This window comes from Ptychodera flava, assembly GCF_041260155.1.
Source record: "Ptychodera flava strain L36383 chromosome 23 unlocalized genomic scaffold, AS_Pfla_20210202 Scaffold_23__1_contigs__length_28996876_pilon, whole genome shotgun sequence".
In the NCBI taxonomy this organism is placed as follows: Eukaryota; Metazoa; Hemichordata; class Enteropneusta; family Ptychoderidae; genus Ptychodera; species Ptychodera flava.
The window spans coordinates 8,611,880-8,633,807 of NW_027248277.1; the positions used below are offsets into that span (position 1 = coordinate 8,611,880).

Genomic DNA, 21,928 nt, shown 5'->3' on the forward strand with positions numbered 1-21,928 from the left:
TTCTATCGATCGTGATGCGGTTATAACTGTACGCACTGGTGTTCGTCGATTTTTTTTAGGCTTTGCGACCCTGTGGGAACAAAACTGTCACTTCTTACTTTTTTAATTCACTGCATACTGAACAATCCAGTGGGTTTTGCCAGGTCGTCACTCCACGGACACACCGACGTTTGCCTGCATGATTTTCTCATCATTTGACCGCTAGATGGCGGGCTTCGAGTAACTGACGGCGCAATCATAGTCCCCAGAGCGATAGAGGGACCGTGGAGCAATCAATTTCGGGAGACCAACGGAGTGCCTGCGGTGATAAAAATACTTTGACAGACTGGGCTGAGATACAGGCGTACGGAATGTTTCCTAGATCGTCGTCGGATGGGAAGTGACTGACACTGTACTGTGAGGCCGAAGGCCGAACCTCGGTACTGTATAACAATATGCAGTACCGAGGTTCGGCCTTCGGCCTCACGGTGCATGCAGTGTCCGTCACTTCCCTTCACGACGATCTAGGAAACATTCCGTACGCCAGTGGGCTGAGATACCGTTAAAATATGAGTTTCCTCTATATTGAAGTGATCCATCATACTTTACACGTTCAATAACCATAACATGATTAGTGCTCTGTCAATAGATAGTTATTAACAAAACCGCGGACGCTAATAATACTGCCTGTGACTTGATGATAATATCGTTTACGTTCTATGAACATCACTGGACACAACGATATCAAGCATAAACAAGATTCCATACCGACGTGCATTGTTATCGTGGGCGACAGCGGACATAAACAAGCTCTAATTTTATAGATAACAATTTTGTGCGCCCGATATATACTATTCATCTTCGGCGAGAGAGAGAGAGAGAGAGAGAGAGAGAGAGAGAGAGAGAGAGAGATTTCCTTTGCCCGTGCATCTCTAAAGCCACAACGCTGGAGTAAAGCTATAACACAACGTAGTATAAACCAAACATGACGTGAAATGTACATTTACCAAACAGACGAATCTGAGTCACTTAAAATCAAATAAAAGACAGCACTGTTACCATGACAACAGTGACGTGAAAACGCCCACGTCAAGTAGGTTTCTTTCTCTGCAGTGCTCCAGTCTGCTCAATATTTCAATTCTATCGAGAACGGTATTTGTATTTCAAGGTGCTAGGTACCTAGAGGAGGCCCAGTGCACAGGTAAGAGACTTTATTTTTTTTGTTATTTTATTTTTTGGAAAAAAAAATAACAAGCGGTCTACTAGATGACTATTATTATGCAAATCAAGACAATTTGTGAATGCGCAGTGTACGTGTCTGTTGGAGTCGGAATTACAGTTAGACATCTCTAACCCTCGGCCAGGGTAAATATCATTCCCATGCAGAAAATACAATGTCGGTAAAAGCAAGGCATAAAATTATAGTTCCCTTTTATTTTGCAAATTTTTTGGGTGGTCCAAGACGAACTGTTGCAGTCTAGGAACGCGAGAACTGTATGCTTCGCACATCCTGCGTCCGAAAGGCGGTGAGCCCTGTTTGCGGAAACGATGAAAGCCCTGGGTGGACGGACGGACGGATGGAAGGCCGCGCTGACTGTGGACGTCACTGCTAAAATTTGACAAATCTCGCTGCATTGCTTGTATTTAGCATGCTTTTTAAAAACCTGTCTCTGTTTGCTTTGCATCAAAAGTATCAGCGCACGATGTGTGATGCACGCATTATGTTCGTAGATACCGCAAATAAACATTGGCCTACGTGCGATAATACGCAAAACTAAACATGAGAATGACCAACTTGAGATCACTACATCACACATAGGGTGTGATGACGAAAATAACCAGACAGTAACGCTAAATTTGTACAAATTTCAGACAGAAAAAGACACTGTTTGTCATTTTATTATTGGCGTAATGTAAAATACATCATACATTTTGTTGATTGATAATTTCTGGTCGGACAAAATACATTTTTTGGATAATATCACTTAATTTATTCATGAGGTCACGGGTTCAATGAGAAATTTATGAGGTCGGTAAGTTACATTTCTGTGGTGCCACTTAATTAGGTATCATGATTGTGTTATTTGCTGTCAGGGCAACTTCGTCTGTAATGCACTTTGCCTAATTACACGAGAGAGAGAGAGAGAGAGAGAGAGAGAGAGAGAGAGAGAGAGACAGAGAGACAGAGAAGAGAGAGAGAGAGAGAGAGAGAGAGAGAGAGAGAGAGAGAGACAGACAGACAGACAGACAGACAGACAGACAGACGCAGAGCTTTATTGTAGAGAGAATACGTGGCAAAGAATGATTACTTGAATTTAAGTATGAGAATTTGTGTCCTCAGTAAAAAAAAGAAAGTGCGTAGGCGATCAGTTGTGACGCAGTGAATAGGCAGGTGTGAACGTTGACCTGGTATCTCGTTCATTAGCGCACATATACAATGATTAAACTTGACCTTCTCGGCGTCGAATCTCTCATGACATTGACCAGGTTTATCTCAGTCTGCCTAAAACGTCTCACTCTCCGGTTTGATATATAGTTCGCAACTTAAATTTTTGATATTTTTAGGTTTTATTTGGTCATATTTTGCCGAAGACACTTTTAAAAGCTATACTCCATCGTAAATTATCGAGAAAAAAAGCTGGGGGTCATTCTAAATTTTAAAGAAACATAAATTTACCAATACTATTCGTATCGAAATTCAAAATGGCGGCGATACTTAGCGTTATCTTTGTAGAGAAAATGAAATTTTCGATTTTCATTAAAATCGGGCCGTGGAATATTACATTTTCTCAGCAAGTCTCATAACTTGTCAACTCATGCTGTCCCATGCTGAGAATAAATGAGGTTTTACGCGTCCGAAAATGTTTGTCGGGGTGTTTTTCATATAAAAGTACATGACAATTTTCCTACGTAGTAATTCAGTGGTCGATAAACAACGCTTCGCAACGACCTAATGTCGTGAATCTAAACTGTTAAAACTTGTTTGTAGAAGACAAAATCGCAGCTTCATTATCAACAGATCGAACTTTGCAAGAAATTTTGCAAGCGAAATTTTCACTAAGAAAACGGGATAACCGGCTTTGTCATTTATTCCGTGACAAAGAGCGTTCATAAAAGACTTTACTGTAAGAACATACCAAATACGAATGACTATATTCTGTGATACGTGCGACATGATTTCACAAATGGAACTAGAACTAATACTGAGTCACTAGCCTTTCACCAGCTGAATTTAACCCTTTGAGCGCCAACGTCAATTTTTCTCACCTTTATAGTCACAGTCAATATTTCTCAGATTTTTGCCAAAATTTTGATAAAAAATTGTAGCCAATAAAATATGTCCATTTGGTCTAAAATTATCAAAAATTTCAGAAAAATTCATAAGAAATTTATAAAATGTGGCAGTAAAATGTTGGTGGGAAAAATTACAGCGCTCAAAGGTTAAGACGTCTTCTAAAAAAAAATGATCTGTTGCAAAATAATATAGCTTACAGAGTACTTCTCGGCGACAGATATTCGGACTTGCGTTTTTTACAGTACTGTTCTGATCTATCACTTGTGTGGGCTCATTTTGAAGCTCTTGGAACAAATACATTTTTGCTTTTTAAAATTAAAAAATTCATTTTCCCCATATAACACAGGAACTGCGGCCGTTTTGAATATTTCAAATATCGGTAAATTTAATGTACTTTGTTTCTCTGGTTCCAAATTTCGCACAGACACCCCTGATTTTTACTTGATTTGGAAAGATGGTTGAAAGTTATCTAGAAGAAAGTTTGAGGAAAAGTTTAAATCTTTCATGTTCGAGGCGGGTACTACCTTAATGATTAGAAGGACGAAATGATAATATTCATGATCTAGGCGCGATACCAGGCAAATGACAATCAGAAACTGGGAATTCAGAAACACCCTGAGGACGCCATGTATCTCCTTCGTAGTGAATAATATCGAACTATAAAACTCATTTGTTGATGTTTATGCCGTTTTTTTTTTTACATTTGCTGTTGCAAATAGTAGTAAAATGTTATTGTCTCAGCAAGGACAAATTTAAGGCCGGTGGACAAGAACCGGATGATCCGACTCCCGCAGTCGCACACCAACTGTGAGGGCGCTGGCACTTGCTCGGATCCGAGTCAGCCACGGCGAGTCAGCGAATGTTCTCGCATCGATGTCAGTCTCAAATGGCTAGTAGCTGTGCTTTTTAATTATTTTCCCCATTATTTTTAGTTTGTATGTCAGTGGCAACTTCTTGTCCAACTCCCCAAAGCATGTTGAAATACCTACTATCAACACAGGGTTTATACATGTAAAATTCACTGTTATTGTTTACATTTGAATTCTGGTCCGTACCAGAATTCACTGGTCAACAATGTCAACAATAACAATACCGTTTACACATGCAGGATGCATTGGCAAATTGAAGACTGAGTAGAGCAGGGAACTGTAGTCGTCAATGAAACCAAATGGCCCTCTAATAATGATTAATACATAAACCACAAAAAAATAAACATTAAATTGTCTGACATGTGACCTGGAAGATCTCTGTTCTTATGAGGGGAGGGGGAACAACATTAGTAAGGCTGGCAAGTCAGGCGCTACATTGGGGCATCCTGCCAGCACGGGCGGCTGAAGTGCGTCGTTGGCTTCTTTTGACCGAACCCCGTGCCGTGACTCGCTTGCAACTATTTGTAAGGTGCAGGCGAGTGACCGTGGCTTAGCGATACGGACAGGTTCAGGCGCCTGTGACCACGAACTAACGAACAACCGCACCTAGATGTTGTTTTTCCTGACATCAATTGAGAAGCTGGCAAAATGATTTTGTATTTCATTTACTCCCGCATTGTAGAATTTGACAGTAGTTGTAACTTTAAATGATTTTCCCCCAAAAGTTCGTTTTTAATATCAACTAGGGTTTCTTTTACCACTACCAAAAACAAGTGTTGAGATACACAGTATCCAGCTTGTCATGTCAACCTATGCATGTGTAAACTGCTTGTTATTGTTGACAAGTCACTTCTGGTCTTACACTATTCCCTCAGCCAATCATGAAACTGGCCTCGCTGCCTTTCAAGAGGTGTATGTCCGCCGCATCGTGAATATCTAGGGTTAGCCAGCCCAATATCTCATCTCCACATTCCGATAGCTTCCCGAACTCTCTGTTTAATATCCAGATGTCCAGTTTTTGTTGTAATAAGTTGTCTGACACAGGGAGATTTATATCACAAACCAATCACATCTACTGCATGGCTTAAAGTGCAAAACACAGGTTGTCGGACGAAATTTTTGCATAAACTTGTAATTTTTTAAAAATCCAACTTGATTAATATTCGTTTTACAAATGCCGTTTCGAGCACTGGCGGTTGTCAGGTTCATATATTTATCAAAACGTTCATAACAGATGAATTTATCCTGCTGTCGAATTTCAATCAGTCAAGATGAAAAAACATTGTTTTTCTGACTTTAACATTTTCGGAAACATCACCCTATCCATAACCTTACTTCCCTTATTAGACTGAAACATTTTGTAAATATCGGTAAAATGGAACTTTTCAAAATTGACACGATTGCCCGGTATTACTCCAAATATTTTTGTGCTGCACGCCAACACGCGCATGCGCGCTGTTTCACATCTTACTGTCGAGTGCAATTCAAGTATCTCTTCACAGATCATTAAACTTTATCATCTTGAACTTTTAATGTATTGTCGCTATTCTTTGTTCCGTTTGCAAAACATTTTTTCTTGTTCTTCTCCCAAAATGTGACTCAGAATGCCGTGCTTTACAATCACGTTGCCTTGATAACCTGTGGGTGTAGGCCCCTTAATCGAATGTGCAGGTTGTTGACAATACAATAGCGTTGTGTGTATATATATATATATATATATATATATATATATATATATATATATATATATATATATATATATATATATATATATATATATATATATATATATATATATATATATGCTACGCCTACGCCCGTGGATTAACCCAAAAAGTGACAAATTTAATATAATTCGGCAAAACCACCAACTTGTTGTCGTAAGTTTTAAGGGAGACGTTTTCATGAATTTTGTTTGATACGACATACAGGGCTCGAATTTAGCGGTAGTCCCGTGTCCACAGACTACCAACTTTTCCCTTGGGCTACCAAAACGAATGAAATGATAGCCCACACGGACTACCAAAGTCTGGGACATGAAATTACTTATAGTGGGCGACATGATGTTGATCGCTGTGAGATGACCGACGCTCATACAATTAACCCAGCTGGACACAGAAAGGACATGTCGACTTTGTTGCGACAAACTTACAATAAAATATCATTATCTGAACTGATGTACTTGGATAACAGGCTCGGGAAATGATGGCCAATGAAATTCATTTTCATAGTTATTTAATCACAATTTATCAATCACAATTAAACACAAAATTATTCAAACTGCATAGAAAAAGCTGTCGGGCCATCCACAAATTACGCTTTCCGAAGTGTACGAGATCATCCCATGATATGATGGGGAAATATAGTCAAAATTGCCACGAAAGTATTAGGAACATAACTGTACCAAGTTGTCATCCTGAAATTCATAGCCAATCTATTTTTAGCCATGTTATGTTTACACATGCTGAGTGAAAAGTCGTTGTCATTGCGAACATCAAAATTTGCATATGAGCTCTGCGTATGTGTGAATAGGTCGTCAAACTTTGAGGCGTCACCGTTGTCCACTGCACGTGCTATACCGTTCTCCTAAGGCTATGATCTGTGGGTATTGATGTCAAATGACTAGAAAAATCACTTACTGGATAGAATCATGCAAAATAAATCTTTCATTGTCTACATATAAATAAAAATATCCTTTACAAAAAACCCCTCTTCATTCATCCGTGGGCTACCAGACCTTGTCGCTGGGCTACCAACTTCAGAAAATGGTAGCCCAATGGGACTACCAAGGAAAAAAGTAAATTTCGAGCCCTGGACATACTACTTATATTGTTTGACATGTTGAAAGATACTGAATGAATGGGTGACCATGCATATATTCGACCCCGGTTTTAGACAAATTAAATGAATCCATGGCGAAAATGAATGAGTCCTTTCAGGCCTAAACCCCTAATATAGGGGTAGCTCTGGTAAGTTACCAGAAAGTCAGGCCTGAAAGGGGTAATGGTCATGACCTTTAATGCATTTTCGCGATGGTTACATGTATCGCGTCTTAAACCGGGGTCGAATATATGCATGGTCGCCCTTTCATTTAGTATATATTTTAAACAATATAAGTAGTATCTCGTATCAAACAAACTTCGTGAAAAAATGGCCGACTTTGTTCCTTTAAGCGGTAATAAGCCAAGAAGTTTCGATGCAACATCTCCGTTTATCTATCATAGAACTTCTGAACAACTAATCTTCTTTCTGAGAATCCCTGTCCCACTTTCATTGGTGCTGATAAGCTGTGTCTTACTCCCAAGTCTTTAAATCAGTTATAAACACAACCGAATGTAAGGAGTTGAGGAATGTACAGACCGGAAGCTGTGGCTGATGGTGTCTTATTAGACAGTCGGGAAAGTTTATGATTTCATAATTCAAAATCATCCCATTTACTACACAAATTCTAAGTCATATAGTAAACGGGACGATTTGAATTATTAAATCTTTTCCCACGTGCCCAATAAGACATCATCAGCTAAAGCTTCCGGTCTCTCGCTATACATTCCACAACTCCTTAGATACAGTAGAGGTTGTCACTCATATGAAGACTTTCGAATAAGACACAGCTTAGAATACATTATTGTGTTTAACTTCCAAATATATATCAAAGTATGATAATGAGCCTACACTTTCTGTTATTTCTTCATATTCAAAGACATCTTGATAGAGGTATTACCTCATGAGATCATCTATGTATCCGTGAGCGCCATTAAAAAATAACCTTTCATATTGTCCAAACGAATTATTTTGTAAGCATAATACTTTGAGTGTCAACAAACGTTATCGAAACGAGGCGAGCATGTACCGATCTTGCAAAATACAGCTAGGCCTAGCGTCCATTAAGGTAGTATATGCACCTTGAAAGTAAAAGTCTTGAACTTTTGCGCAAACTTCTCTCGATGAAATTCTTAACCATTCACTTACCAGATCGGATAATGTGTGGTTGGGGGGGGGGGGGGTCACCGCGCAAAGTTTGGTACTGAAGAAACAAATAACATTAACATTTATCGATATTTGAAATTTAAAATGACCACCGCATCCATGTGTTAACTCTGGGGGGAAAAATACAATTTCCGATTTTTGGAAAACTAAGACGCTGAAAAGTTTTCTTACTATGAGCTTTAAAATGAGTCCCACAAGAGGTACGTCAAAAAAGTATCGTAAAATTTGAGAGTCCGATCGAATGTCTGTCCTGGGGGCGCACTCTACGTTTAAATGTCGACCTGTCACTTTCTCATCCCTTTCGTAGTTTTTGGTTTGAAAATTATTGCTTTGTATGTTAATCGCAGCTTCTTGTTGTACTACCCAAAGCATGTTAAAACACCTATTTAGCCTGTCAACACAGTGTGTGTACATGTAAAATGCACTGTTATTGTTTACATTTGAATATTTGTCCGAATTAGAATTAATAGTTCAAAACGAAGAATCATCACCTGTCAACAATAACAATACAGTCTACACATGTACAGGCTGAGTTGACAAGCTGAATACTGTGTATCTCAACATGCTTCGGGGAGTAGAACAAGAAACTGTAGCTGACATTAAAAACGAAAAAAAAAACTCATTAACAATTTTTCAGCTGCTGACCCTCCAGGCTAAGCGAGGTGTACACAAGGGTAGTTTCCTGGGGTATCATTATGTTAATGGCGATGATTGAATCGTGTATCGTATAAGTTTGATTCATGTTCTTCTGGACACACTTATATTTTACATTCGATATCGATGGTATTTCATTCAAGACAAATTAATGTATAGAGCAGTTATATTCACGCATAAATTGGACTGTTTCGTCATAAAACTTCCTGCTTTACTCCCCTTGTAAAAACGAGGAGAACGCTTTCTTTCGGAGGCTTTCAGGTGTGACTGCAAGTTTTGGAGTGTTGCACAAGTATGAAGTTTTCGACCCAATTCATCGCTGTGAGAGTCTGGCGCATGCGTATTTTAAAGCGAACCTCCGTCTGTCAGGTCACTCTTTTGACTTGTTTATGAGCTCCGACACAGGAGAGATACAGTTGGCGCAACAGGTTGTTAGAATTCATGGTTATTGGCCAAGTGATCGGCTTCCGGCCACGAATCGAGGACTAGCTAAAACCGAATGTCTTCACACGCTCGTTTACCATTACCATGTTTTTGGGCATTCCATTGTGACTGCGATATCATATCGTCATTGCATAAATTACTAGAATTTCACCAGACAACTAGCAAACTGCGTATGCGCCATTTACCGTACGCGTGGTTGCAGTGACACGACAGCACAGGCACAGGCCGCACGTGTACGTGCAACACGCGCACACACGTGAACATATACACCACAGCCATTAGTATTGACCGATGATAATAATTATTGACCTGGCACTTGTTCCACGATACGCATTATCTGCGTAGCTCCCATAAATTTTCCTACGATGTTGAGAAATAATGAATTTCATCAACCTATTAAATTAGTCTTCATGCCTTGCTGTAATTACTTAAGACCTACCACAATATTTGGCCATTTCACACGATGACAGCAGTACAAGTCTAGTTCTTGCATTGACGTTTTTATGTGTAGCAATGTGGGCGTGTCACACACCAGCTGGACTGGCATATTGAGAGCTGCCCTCCCCCACGACACAACATAGTTTCACCTAATAAACAAACGCTGTAATTGTTCTGAGTGTGCGCGGTTGCACCATCCGGGCACCTGAGAGTACGCGGGAAATGGAGTCCTGATGTCAATGCGAGTTTGTGGTAAGTTTTCGCCTCTATATTTCAGATTTGCACGAAAATAAGGGTTATTTCGAGTTCCCTGATAGATTGTCAATCACTCTTACAGTGTTCCATCACGGCGAATTCTAGCGTCCTGGCCTCGATTGTCTAAAATCTGATGCAATTTCCATCGGGTCCTTCCAGCCTACTCGCTGTCATCAGCCGTGTTGCCATTTTGAAGTTACAGTCGTACGCGCGTATTCGATACGATATCCCCACTTAAAATTCGAAATTTCCGAATTAAAACCTTACAAGCTCTATTCCTCATCAACGCTAGTGATGTATTTTTCACCGTGAAGGTATTGTCTTCCGCGCTTTGGGCGGTGAAAACGGACTACGAGGTAATTTAAAAGCCACCGAATCCAGTGTATCGGGGATAGTAAGTAAACACGTATCGTATATTGCCTTTTACTATGGATGTGTGTCAATTACGCGTCACGGGCGCTCACTAATTATCAATAAGCTTTGCGGTTTTACGATAATCCCTCGCGAATTGACGAATACCAGACCGCGTTTATGTAGATCCTTCGCTTGTCGAACGATGATAGTATCGTCAAATTTCCCGAAACGTATATTTGGCCATGTTAGAGGACAGCGTAGCGTGTTTGAAAAGCCTAGGTAAACAAGATTGGTATAGTTGATGGGACGTACAGTGGGTATCGTATGATGGTAGACCTCTCACTGATAAGGGCCCCATTTCACAAATAAGATATTTATCACAAACTACACTTGCGCACTTGTCGCTCATTGTGACAAAGTGTAAACTCCAATCGATCACCGTGTCTGTCAGCTTACAAAGTCTCGTCTGTACAACATCTCGCAAAATTTGCTCGGCGGAAAAATAGACGTATTAAAACGCGGAACAAATTACATAATTATTAATTACGCTTCATGCAAATGAGGCAAGTGACCTAATTCGTCGTGTTGTGTGCAGTGGACAGTTGATCGTGAACGCATGTGTGTAGCTATTAGCGGAAATATGTTGGTATTTTTACAACTTTGTAGCAGTTCACACTTTGAAATGTCAACTTGTCAACTCTCACCATAACTATGCCATGTCAAATTCACGTGACCAGGTAGTACTTAGTAATACGGATTCATGTTTTCTTGTTGACATCCCGATAATAATGGAACACTAACAAAAGTTTTGTGTAATTCCCTGAGAAACGACCAACCATACAGTGTTTTCCGTGACTGAGGGACTCAGTAGATGGTTTTTGAACTCATCATTATAACCTTTGTGCTGTCTGTTGGTCAGATAGTCATGTTTTGGGCTTCATTATGTAAACTATACTAGAATTTTTCACTGGATTATTGCTGTTAATGGCAGCGCCACATGTGACATGCTGCGTCAAAGACCAGTATATTACTTTTTGAAAGCATTGTATTGTTGAAGAAAGGGCATAGAGCAGGTTGACACACGATCAGGGGAGGGGGGGGGAAGGGAATTTGATGACAAGAAACTGTTCATGACACTAATTCTGTAGTTTCCAAAGATGAATTTTGTTGGTCATCTCTTTTGCACATATGATATCTCTAAAAACAAAAAAATGAATAAATAAAAAAAAAATCAATTTCAAACCAACAAACATTAGTAAATGTAAATTTTATCATAAAACACAAACACCAATACTCAGACTTTTTTGGGGCATTGAAGGGATAAGTTATTAAACAAAATGAAATCTATGAAAGATAAGTTGATCTTCTGCTTTATTGAAAATTGAGCATATTATAATAACTAAATTCAGTCCATCTGTGATCTGTAACACCCCTCCCCAAAAAAGGGGACAACCTTCTATGCAAAAAAACTTGCGCTTTCTTTCACTCAAAGGCAAAACTAACAAGGATATTCAAAGGTAAAGAATTATTGCAATCCCGCCAAAAAATTTTCAGACACATTTACGAATTATGCATAATGTATCCATAGTATTCCTCAAGTTCATTTCTATTGGTAGACATGAATTTGTCTGTCAGCAGACTTCCAGAATCTTATTTCACACCAGATGGACATTGATTTAAGATTTTCTTTCTGTAACCCAAGATAATTTAAACATGTGATGTGTAACTATAATATAGGAATGACTCGCAAAATTTCAAGGAATTCTGTAATTTAATTAAAGGCAGTGTGTTCTCACAGCTTGGAAAAACAGAGGCCAGCAATTTACATAACAATGTATAATTTGCATATTCTTTTGTTGCAAATACACATTCTTTTATATTGTTATTAACATATGAATAGAATGCTCCAAACACAGAGGGGTTGGCCCACCGTTCTATATCCCCTCATGGAGAACCCTGAAGGACTTTTCCATGCTGACGATGTCGATATAGACTCTTTTACTAACTGGGTGACACAAAGTAAGGTCTATATCGGAATAGTACATTTTTGAAAAATGTATAATTACAGTGCCTCAGGTTTTTCACTTGGGACCTCTTTTGGTTTTCTGTCAGTGGTCTGATGGACCATTCCATTATGGGATATTAGTAAAGCAGAACAAGGAGACGAGTTTTCCATGGTCCTCACCAGAACTCATTTTATTTTCCTGTACTTATTTGCTCCTGTATATATATGATGTTCACATATAATATTTCTGGTGAAATAAATTCAATTATAAAATTCTATACAGTTGCATGACCACTGGATTTTAATCTTGATCTATTGACTGGTGGTTTGTGGTCTTACTTCTAGGGTGTCAATACTGTTGGGTCTCCGTGTGTCACAATTGCACGGAACAACAGGAAAATGCATTTTCCAATGAGCTGTAGTTTGTGGAAATTCACAGAGAAAATGACAAAATATGGTAACCATGGCAAAGTAGAGCAATATTAACTGCTCCCCATTTGATTTTCAACCTTGTGAATGCCTATGAGTGTTACTTTCAAGCCGTCGGAATCAACCTTTACACCCCCAATTCCTAATAGACTGGTCCACAATTACCATGGATAAGACTGGGTACAGGTTAAACCATTGTGGTCAAAGGGCTGATAAAAATAAGGTTGAATTATAAACTCTTTTTGCAAAATATACACCAGGCATAGTTCATTAAATGTGTGGTTGTACTGAAGTATGAACACTGTACTGTTGGGTTATTGTAATTTATGACAACAACCTGACGTGTCACTTTTCAACATTGTCATGGCTGAACGGCATCTGTTGTTTGTTTTATTCAAATTATTGGCTAGCTTTTTCACATCCCTCCCAAGCTTCAGAAAACACCAAATATGTGATCAGTGTTGAAACGCTGCAGATGGTACATAACGTAATCAATTTTGTAATAATACATTGCAAACATACTTATTTCAGTCTATTGTAAACACACAGTTTGGTGTTTACATTGTTACTGTACCAGTATATTGTAGACACAGTTCTTTTGTAATACATTGTTCACATAGCCTGAACATGTAATATGGCATGAGTATGCATTCAGTGATGTTTGTATTCAATTTTAAATCAAAATATGTATAATTCACATATTCAAATATATATATATGCATAAATATATATATATATATATATATATATATATATATATATATATATATATATATATATATATATATATACATACATATATACCCACACACACACACACTTTTCTGAGCTTCACAGGTAAATTTGACTTTGGTGTATCCAATTATTGATATCCAAAGAAAGAAAACATTGTTTCAAACCCTAATTTTATACAGAATTAGCGTTATCTGCAGGTTTCTCTTACAAGGGGGGGGGGGGTACTCTTACAAGGGGGTATGTCCCCCCGCTTGAAATTTTTTTGGGTTTGGTTCTGGTCGAGTGGAACTATTATGAATTAAGCAAATTTAAATTATGCAAATTAAGATTTTCTGGGCATTAGCAAATAAAGGTTTTAACATTAGTCAAATATTGATAAAAGACACTCCTGTTTCTTTCCTTTTTTCCATCCAGTAAATGTTGAATAAATTGTAAGCCTACACAAATCATTCACACTTCTTCGTTTCAGTTCAAACACAATTTTGCAATCTTTTGGCAAAATCTAGGTGATAGTCCTTGGACTGTATCACATCCTTCTACAGATGGGAAGCTTGTATGACTTTACTGTGGCTACATACAGTTGATTACTTATATCAACTGTATGATGTTACATCATAGATGGTAATCGTGAAGCGGAATGCTACTATAAATACTCTGTGTAAATCATAATCTCAAACCTCATTGTAGAGGGGTGACATATTGGGCATTTGTGATTATATGAAGGGGTATTGATTTTGATTAGATAGGGGGATTTGTGCAATTGTGCGTCCTGGAGAAAACATTGCCACATCATGAAAATATTTTGACGCCTGACATGTCACGACATACAAAAAAACCACCTGTGCGTGTTCCAAAATGATATCTCATTTTATCGCACAGTTTGTCTCAGAGTCGTAACTGCCAATTCATCAATGTCTCAAAGAAGGTTCCATTTGTTCTGATTCCTAAGGGGTGGTCTTTGGTGCGTGGTAGTGTTGTTGTCAAACACTTACAGCAACAAAAATACCAACCCTGTGTAACTTTGCCATCCTGCTACCCCTGTTTGACAATGGTACAAACTGTTAGTTTTATGAAATTGTCTAGAATCTTCCATTATTTGTCAAATTTTCAGGGATGTTGATTTAGGAGTATTATTGATTTTAGCCATAAGGGGGGATGTAGTATATTGCTACTGTTTAGCTGCAAGTAAACATCAGAATGTAAACACCATAATTACACAATTTCTCATTGTCTATACAGTGGGTAATTTCATTCAGTATTGTGTCTACATCACAAATATACCCATATCATCACTGTAGACTACATGCAATCTTGTATTTTCCGCTGCATGTCCATCAAACATCACACTTTGATTTGGCGAGACTGGTTCAGTGTTCATTTACTTTGTAAAAGCCACTGTAAGAGTTGAACAATTTCTGCGTTGGAATGAGTCAGTCACGGTGACCTGCCATTGCCGTTCAGGCACTCACTTCACAACAACAACAGAACTTTTAACCATTTTTTCTGAGTATAGGGATTAAATTATTAACCCTCATCAAATTTATTAAATTCCTTAATTTATGTATATTTTGAATGTTTGTACACTATATTTAGGATCTAACTTTCATTATCTATGATTTACTATTTAACTTTCAAGCAGTGTAAATGATGGTATACTGTGAAAAGTTTGAAATATTTTTGTTTTTAATATGAAAATGATTCAGTTTCACAAGGCCCCCAAATTTTTAAATTATATTTTACTCGCAACTTTTATCAAGGAAGTTCACAAACCTGTTAAGAATTTTGTAATTTGCTTGGACGGATACAGAATTCTCTCTGTTTGTGTTTCCCATGGACATATTTTCCGCTCCACGGTGAGTCAGTCTTCAAACACTCTGTTTACCTCATGCAGTGGCTAAGGTCAGATGAACTTCTGTTTATGTTTCCTGTCAAAACGATCGCTGAAAATGCAGAGTTGGGTATCGGCTTGTTCATCCCTATTCCAGTGTGAACAGGTCCACACTCAATATTGACAGCAGTACTGGTAAGGGCCAAACCATGGTGGTGAAAGGGTGGTGATTAACTTTGCAATGATTGGTTTGAGTCAAAATATGACAGACTCCTAGAAATTAATAGAAACTTTCTGTATGGCAACTTTAAACCATTTCTTTTGAAATTAACTATTTAATGTAAGGGGTCATTCTACAAAACTTATATTTACAATATTTACCCAATATTTACTTGGAATTCAAAATGGCCGTCTTCCCTGTGTTAACTCTATGAGGAAAAATTTGGATTTTTGATTTACGAAAAAATAAGCCTATAAGAAGTTTATATCCTCAATAAGCTTCAAAATGAGCCCCCACAAGTGGTAGACCAAAACAATACTGTAAAAAGTTTGAGAGTCGAAATATCTGTCCCCACACCGCATTCTGCCTATTGACCAGTTTCTTCCTTTGTGTGAGTTCCTTCTGATATTGTGAAGGCATACATGTAGCATATGCAAATTACGGATGTTCACAATCTGCAAATAATCCCATTCACCAAGTTTGGTTGGATGCCTTCTTTCAGCCCATGAGATGTCAAAAATACTGATATTTGATTAAAATTAAAAATTAAAAACATCCATACCCAGACTGTATATGGATACTATATTGATGAGTTATCTAATCAGATGAAGCAGTTCAAAATACTTTTTTCTGTCATGTGGAGGACATATTCACCAAAAATAGACCACATTTTGCTCCGATATCTACCATGCACCTTTAGTTTTTAAGCTCTGGCCAGAATGAGAAATTACTGGTGAACATTATGCAGAAATTCAACTTAGGAAAAAGAGAGTCGCTAATTTATATAATTATGCATAATTTGCATGCTATTTTGTTTTGGAAATATATTACTTTGTTTGCTCATTTAAATATGAATATAAAGATGATAGCCAATCCCAAATAATCTTGTTGTGAAGAACCCTACCCCAGTTGACAGATTCCTGTTTTTCCTATTCATACTGACTTTGCCCATTATTCCAAACGCTATTATTTTGAAGAAAAGAACAGTACGACAGAAACACTGTGGTCAAAATGTTTAGTGGGTGTTCGGTCACGACCTTTGAAAAACAGTGAAGCAGATCAGATAAACAATTTGACATATTTGCAGAGCATGTTGCTGGCAGATTGTGTCAATAAATATTTTTTTGTATCATGACTTTCTTATCGATTGATAATTTATGAAACAGGTTTAGAGTTATAAAGTTCTTTGCATGTATATAGGATATGGGTCAGGTTGCCCTTTGAAATGCGGAAGCGCTATTTGCTTGTAGTTTCAAAGATGACATCAAACAACATTATTTTAGACAAAATCCTTTAGGTTAGGCGTATAAATAATATTGACATGCAAGCAGAATATGTTAGATAGTCAATAAATCATGTCACATTTACCCAAAGTTATTCAATTCTCTTTGTATGAAATGTTATGTAAATTTTATGCAAATATTTTGTAGCCAATTTTAATGCAAATTTTGTCAGTAAAATGGCGGAAGAAAATCTTTGAAGTCAATATGGCAAGGTGAACTGTGAACACTGCAACAAAATATTGTTTTTACGCACCATTTATCCAGTGGTCAGCGGAAAATTGAGTGACTTCACCACAGGGAATTCATCAACCAGTAGACTAATGTTTTTGATATTCAAACAAGGTGTTTTCGTGATGTGATACAGCAGGGGTCCGTGTGTCATGAATTGGATCTACGTTCTATGTGTAAATCATACATATCTCAAATAGCAGGGTTATCCAAGAATATTTTAGTATTCCAGGGAATATATGGAACACAGTAACCGGATAGTTTTGACCTACTTAGTTCGAGTTAACTGAGACACACCAGAGTACAATGCACATCCCTTTAATGGACAAACGTGTACAGAGTATGCTGTCATCAGAATTTACTGTGATTTGATAAAGTGTTGCAGTAAAAAATATAAATGCTACAGACTCTCAAAATGGACAGTTCTCATCAAATTTTTGAGTCAGTTTGTAAAATTGAGCTGAAAAGACCAGTTGCATTTTTGACACACCTGATAAAAAAACTGGGCCCAACTGTCATGATGGAAGCAACCAGGTTTTCATAGGGGACGTGTCTAGCTTTATCAACAACTCGACCCCCTCCCCCCATCCCCCTTGGATTATGGTGCTTTATAAAATTGCCAAGTATGTATTCTTTGGTCTTCCTGGATTTTAATTGGCATTCAATGTTGTCACACAATGCAGTGCTGTGTCTCATTTGTGTGAATATCATAGTCCAATTTATTCCAAGTATCGCTTCAAATTTGCATCTTTGATTTATACAAAAAGTGTGCAGTTAAGTTAATTGTAGACATGCATAACCCAGTCATCATGAAAATTTGCATGATTGTTAATACATACAGCTAAGTTTGTAGTGATCATAGGGTAATTCAGTGGTCTTATAGCACAACTTGTATTTGAACTCTGCTTTGATATCATCCAGAAGTAAATGAAAAAAGTATTTAAGATGAAAATCAATAATTATGAAGAAAGGAAAAAATATAAAATTTAAATAAAAAAGTTCATAAATCAATGAATAAATAGATGTATAGCACTATGTCGACAATCTGGGATCGGATTTTTTCAACTTTTTACCATTTGAAAGTAGTCTGTTAGACTGTGGTAAGAGAGTGATATTTGGTTACATGTATACAAACACAAAATTTACTGTCGAAATTTCTGCAGAGCAGTAACTTACTTGCATAATACTATCGACCCTACAAAGCTCAGCTGCCTAGGGGGAACTTCAATTCAACCTTGACATTGGCAATATCTTACAGCTTAAACTGGCAGTTCAATTATCTGCATAACAGAATGTTATAACATTTTCATAATTCCCAAAGAAGGCCCCTTTTCAAGTTATGCCGAAAAAAGGTCATTTAGTGATCGTGTTATCTTAGCTGGTTTATTTATTGAATTGTGCTGTTTTCCTGAAAATAATTGAAATATTTATGGTTAATAAAATCTAAAAAAACAGTTTTACTGCACTGTGCAAAATTAAAGCTAAAATATTTTGGATCTTATGAAATTAAAAAATAACTTTGATTTTGTAAAATCAAAACGATACATGTTGTTGATTTACAAAAAAATATTTGTACAAAAAATTTGTACAAAATTGTATTATATGTGTACACTTTTGTACAAAATATTTTACAAAAAGTTGCACAATTTTTGTTCATATTGGATCACGATTGGCTGTTTTATTTTTTTATGATGATAATTGGTTTGAAATGCCATTTTAATGACCAGATTTTCAGTATATGTTTTTCGCATTCTTTGTGTAGTTTTCATTTCTATCGACTGAAGTTGCTACCAAATTAACCCTTTGAGCGCCAGAGTCAATATTTGTCACCTTTAGAAAATGGATTGCAGTGAATTTTTTTTCAGATTTTTGTCAAAATTTTGATAACAATCTGTACCAAATGAAATATGATGTCCAATTGGTCCAAAATTATCAAGAAATTACAGAAAAATTCATGAAAATTTGAAAAAATGTTGCACTAAAATTTTGATGGGAACAATTACAGCACTTATTTAAAGGGTTAAAAAACAAGGAAAATCTCTGGAAAGTAATTTAATTCGATAATAGTTCACTCATGGACAAAAAATATTTTAACGAAAGTCAAAATTGAATAGAAAAAATCAAAACATCAATATCAGATTGAGGAATCAGAAATGGTTCAAATTCATAAACATGCACTATTCATGCGTGTAATTGATATAGAAAATTCTGAAGGACATTACAAGCTCACAGAGGAATTTGACAGTAATGACCTAGTTCTTAATTGAGTGAGGTCATGATGTATACGACATGCCAAAGGTGCCGTGGGCTGTAGGTTTCTGATGTAGATTTTACACATTCAATTGTTCAAACTTTACAATGTGATTAAAAAAATGTTTGCATTTATATCTTTTATCCTTTCTGGACAGCAAAATTAAAAGTCCGGTATCTATTTATATAATTGGATATGCTGTACTTTTTTATCATGTGACATTGATATTTCATGTTTCTGAACAGGTCAGTCATATTTCCAAGTCCACAGTGATGCTCACTAAAATTACAAAAAAATGAAAATTAAAGAGCATATGGCATATATGCGGAAGTCCTACCTAGATGGTGCTTCCATGTTTTAAGCACTATTTTATTGACAAGCATAGTTAAAAATGTTAGAGTAAACAGCCATTACTTGATTTAAACAAAATTCCTGTTCAATCTTGAATCTTGTCACCAAAACCATGGTTGTTACAATGTACAGTGTTAAGGGCGATATGGATACACTGGCTAACCATTGCACTGGGAGTCAAACAAAATTGATGAGATCCTGTCAAAATCACTTTGACATACACCACAATGATATACACCCATCAATGCCACGTCAAGTCGTGAAAACGTTTATGCTCAATATTTCAGTAAATACATTTATGTATAAATCAGAACGGGAATTATTTGGGTTTGAAAATCAACCTGTAATGAGTGACCAACAATGACGACTGATCAATGGCCTAAAATTGTGCACTGTGTGTTCTTCAAGCCTGGAACAGTATGTGGTACAAGGTGTTCGTTACCCTCGATGAACCAAACTTGACCTTGATAGTGACAGATCAACCTGGGGTGAATATGTTTAAAAATGACATATGCCATCTAACAGTATAAGTAAAATATTAACAGCAGAGTATGCAACATTGGAATGTGAGTTATTTTAACGTCAAAAAGCCACAAGTATAGTAATTACCAGACTTATTGAATAGGTAACCTACTTCATACTATATAGAGTATAAAATTCAACAGAAAACAATGTGCTTAAGAATATGTGGTACACACTACTTAATCTTTGTATAATCAAGTCAATTTTGTGCGTTTATGAACATCAGTAACTTGTCGAATGCCCCTCATTCAAAGAACACCCCTTTAATCACAATGGAATGTAACATAGCTTTTGTTTCTAGCACATCTTATTGGCTTTATCAGATACTTTTGGGGTGATAAGATAAATGAAATATAACGTTTTTTTCAAAATTTTCTTAATATAAGCCAAGAGATATTTGTTTTGTATTAATCTATTGGTATAATCAGGTTGATTTAAACAAATAATTAACATTTTGGAAGAAGTTGCATCACACCAATTAGAATTTAAAAGTTGTCAAATTATGGAGGTTTAGTCACTGGTGCTGTCTTGATTTTTCACGAAAAAAATGTTTTATCTGTATTTTGGCAACAGCAAAAGTCAAGAGCTTTTAGTAAAAAAGAGACTGCTCAGCTTGTATTTGTGTCCTTGAGAATATTTTTGGTGTTCACGTGTTGACAAAAATGTTCACCTCAGCCAGAGTAAAATAAAGTAAGGTCTTGAGGACCTTGTAAAGGCCGGATGACTTATTTTGGAAATTTAGAAAAGATTGTATCATTGTAGAACTTTGGAACTGTAATGTGTTGGCTACTTGTCAAACTATAATACAAATCTGATTTACATTTTACAAAATTAATAAAAAATCTACAAGTTTCACAAATACTTGAACTGAGTCAGTCCTTGTCAATATTTGAAAATCCTTGAAAAGTGAACTGTGTGGCATTGTGAAGGCCTTGAATTTGACCTCCCTTCCCAATGGTCATACTGCCTGCTGCCAATCCAGATGCAAATGATCATACACAAGTGGTCATTTTGCCTGGTAGTTGGAACTGACCATGCCAGTAGAAGGACATCTAGTTCCAACGTCAATTCAAATGATCATCGAGGCATTCATTAATCAAAAATAATTTTTGGGAATTTTGGACTTCTCAAGGTACAATCATTCCTGAAAAAGTCACACAAGATATAGGATGTGTTTTTGTCATGTATCCTTGTCGTCTTTCACCAGAGACAGAAAAGGAAATTTAGCTGATGCGAAGTTTATTGCTATACATGTAATTAATTCACACTGTATCCTTCAAATGTTATAGTATATAGAGTCCAAAAAAATTTTTGCAATAAATGGTGTGATTGACAGGGAGCTACAGCAGTGTTAAGAATTCACCTGTGTATCCGTACTGTTGGTGACAAGATTTTCATAAGGGAACAACTTGCCAAAACAGAGGAATAGCTGGCCAATTTGTCCGGTCTACAGCTAAAAACGAACAAAAGGAAATTTATTCATAAATACAGGATATCAGAAAGCCCACCAGCATGTTTTTCTGGCTTCAGTGAAATGAATAATGAAACGTTGTATCTCTTTGTTGCAACACTGTTGCTTTATTCACTTGCTTTCTAAAGCACCGACTTTTATAATGATATGCAATGCCAAGATCTTGCTGTAGAATTTTATCCCTTTCACTACCATGGTTTGACCCAAACCCATTGTTTTCAATGGTGAGTTATCATGCGGACGTGTTTTAAATTGAACTTGAGGTGAACAGGTCAAGTTTGACTCTACTTTAATGGCTTTCAGTGTGTGGATAACTGAACAGATGAGTAG

At 36.9% G+C, this 21,928-nt stretch overlaps 1 pseudogene; it reads left to right on the top strand.

Moving 5' to 3' along the window:
* The first annotated feature begins 9,816 nt into the window (after positions 1 to 9,816).
* Positions 9,817 to 21,928, top strand: part of LOC139124178 (CTD small phosphatase-like protein 2) — a 49,406-nt pseudogene continuing 37,294 nt past the window's right edge.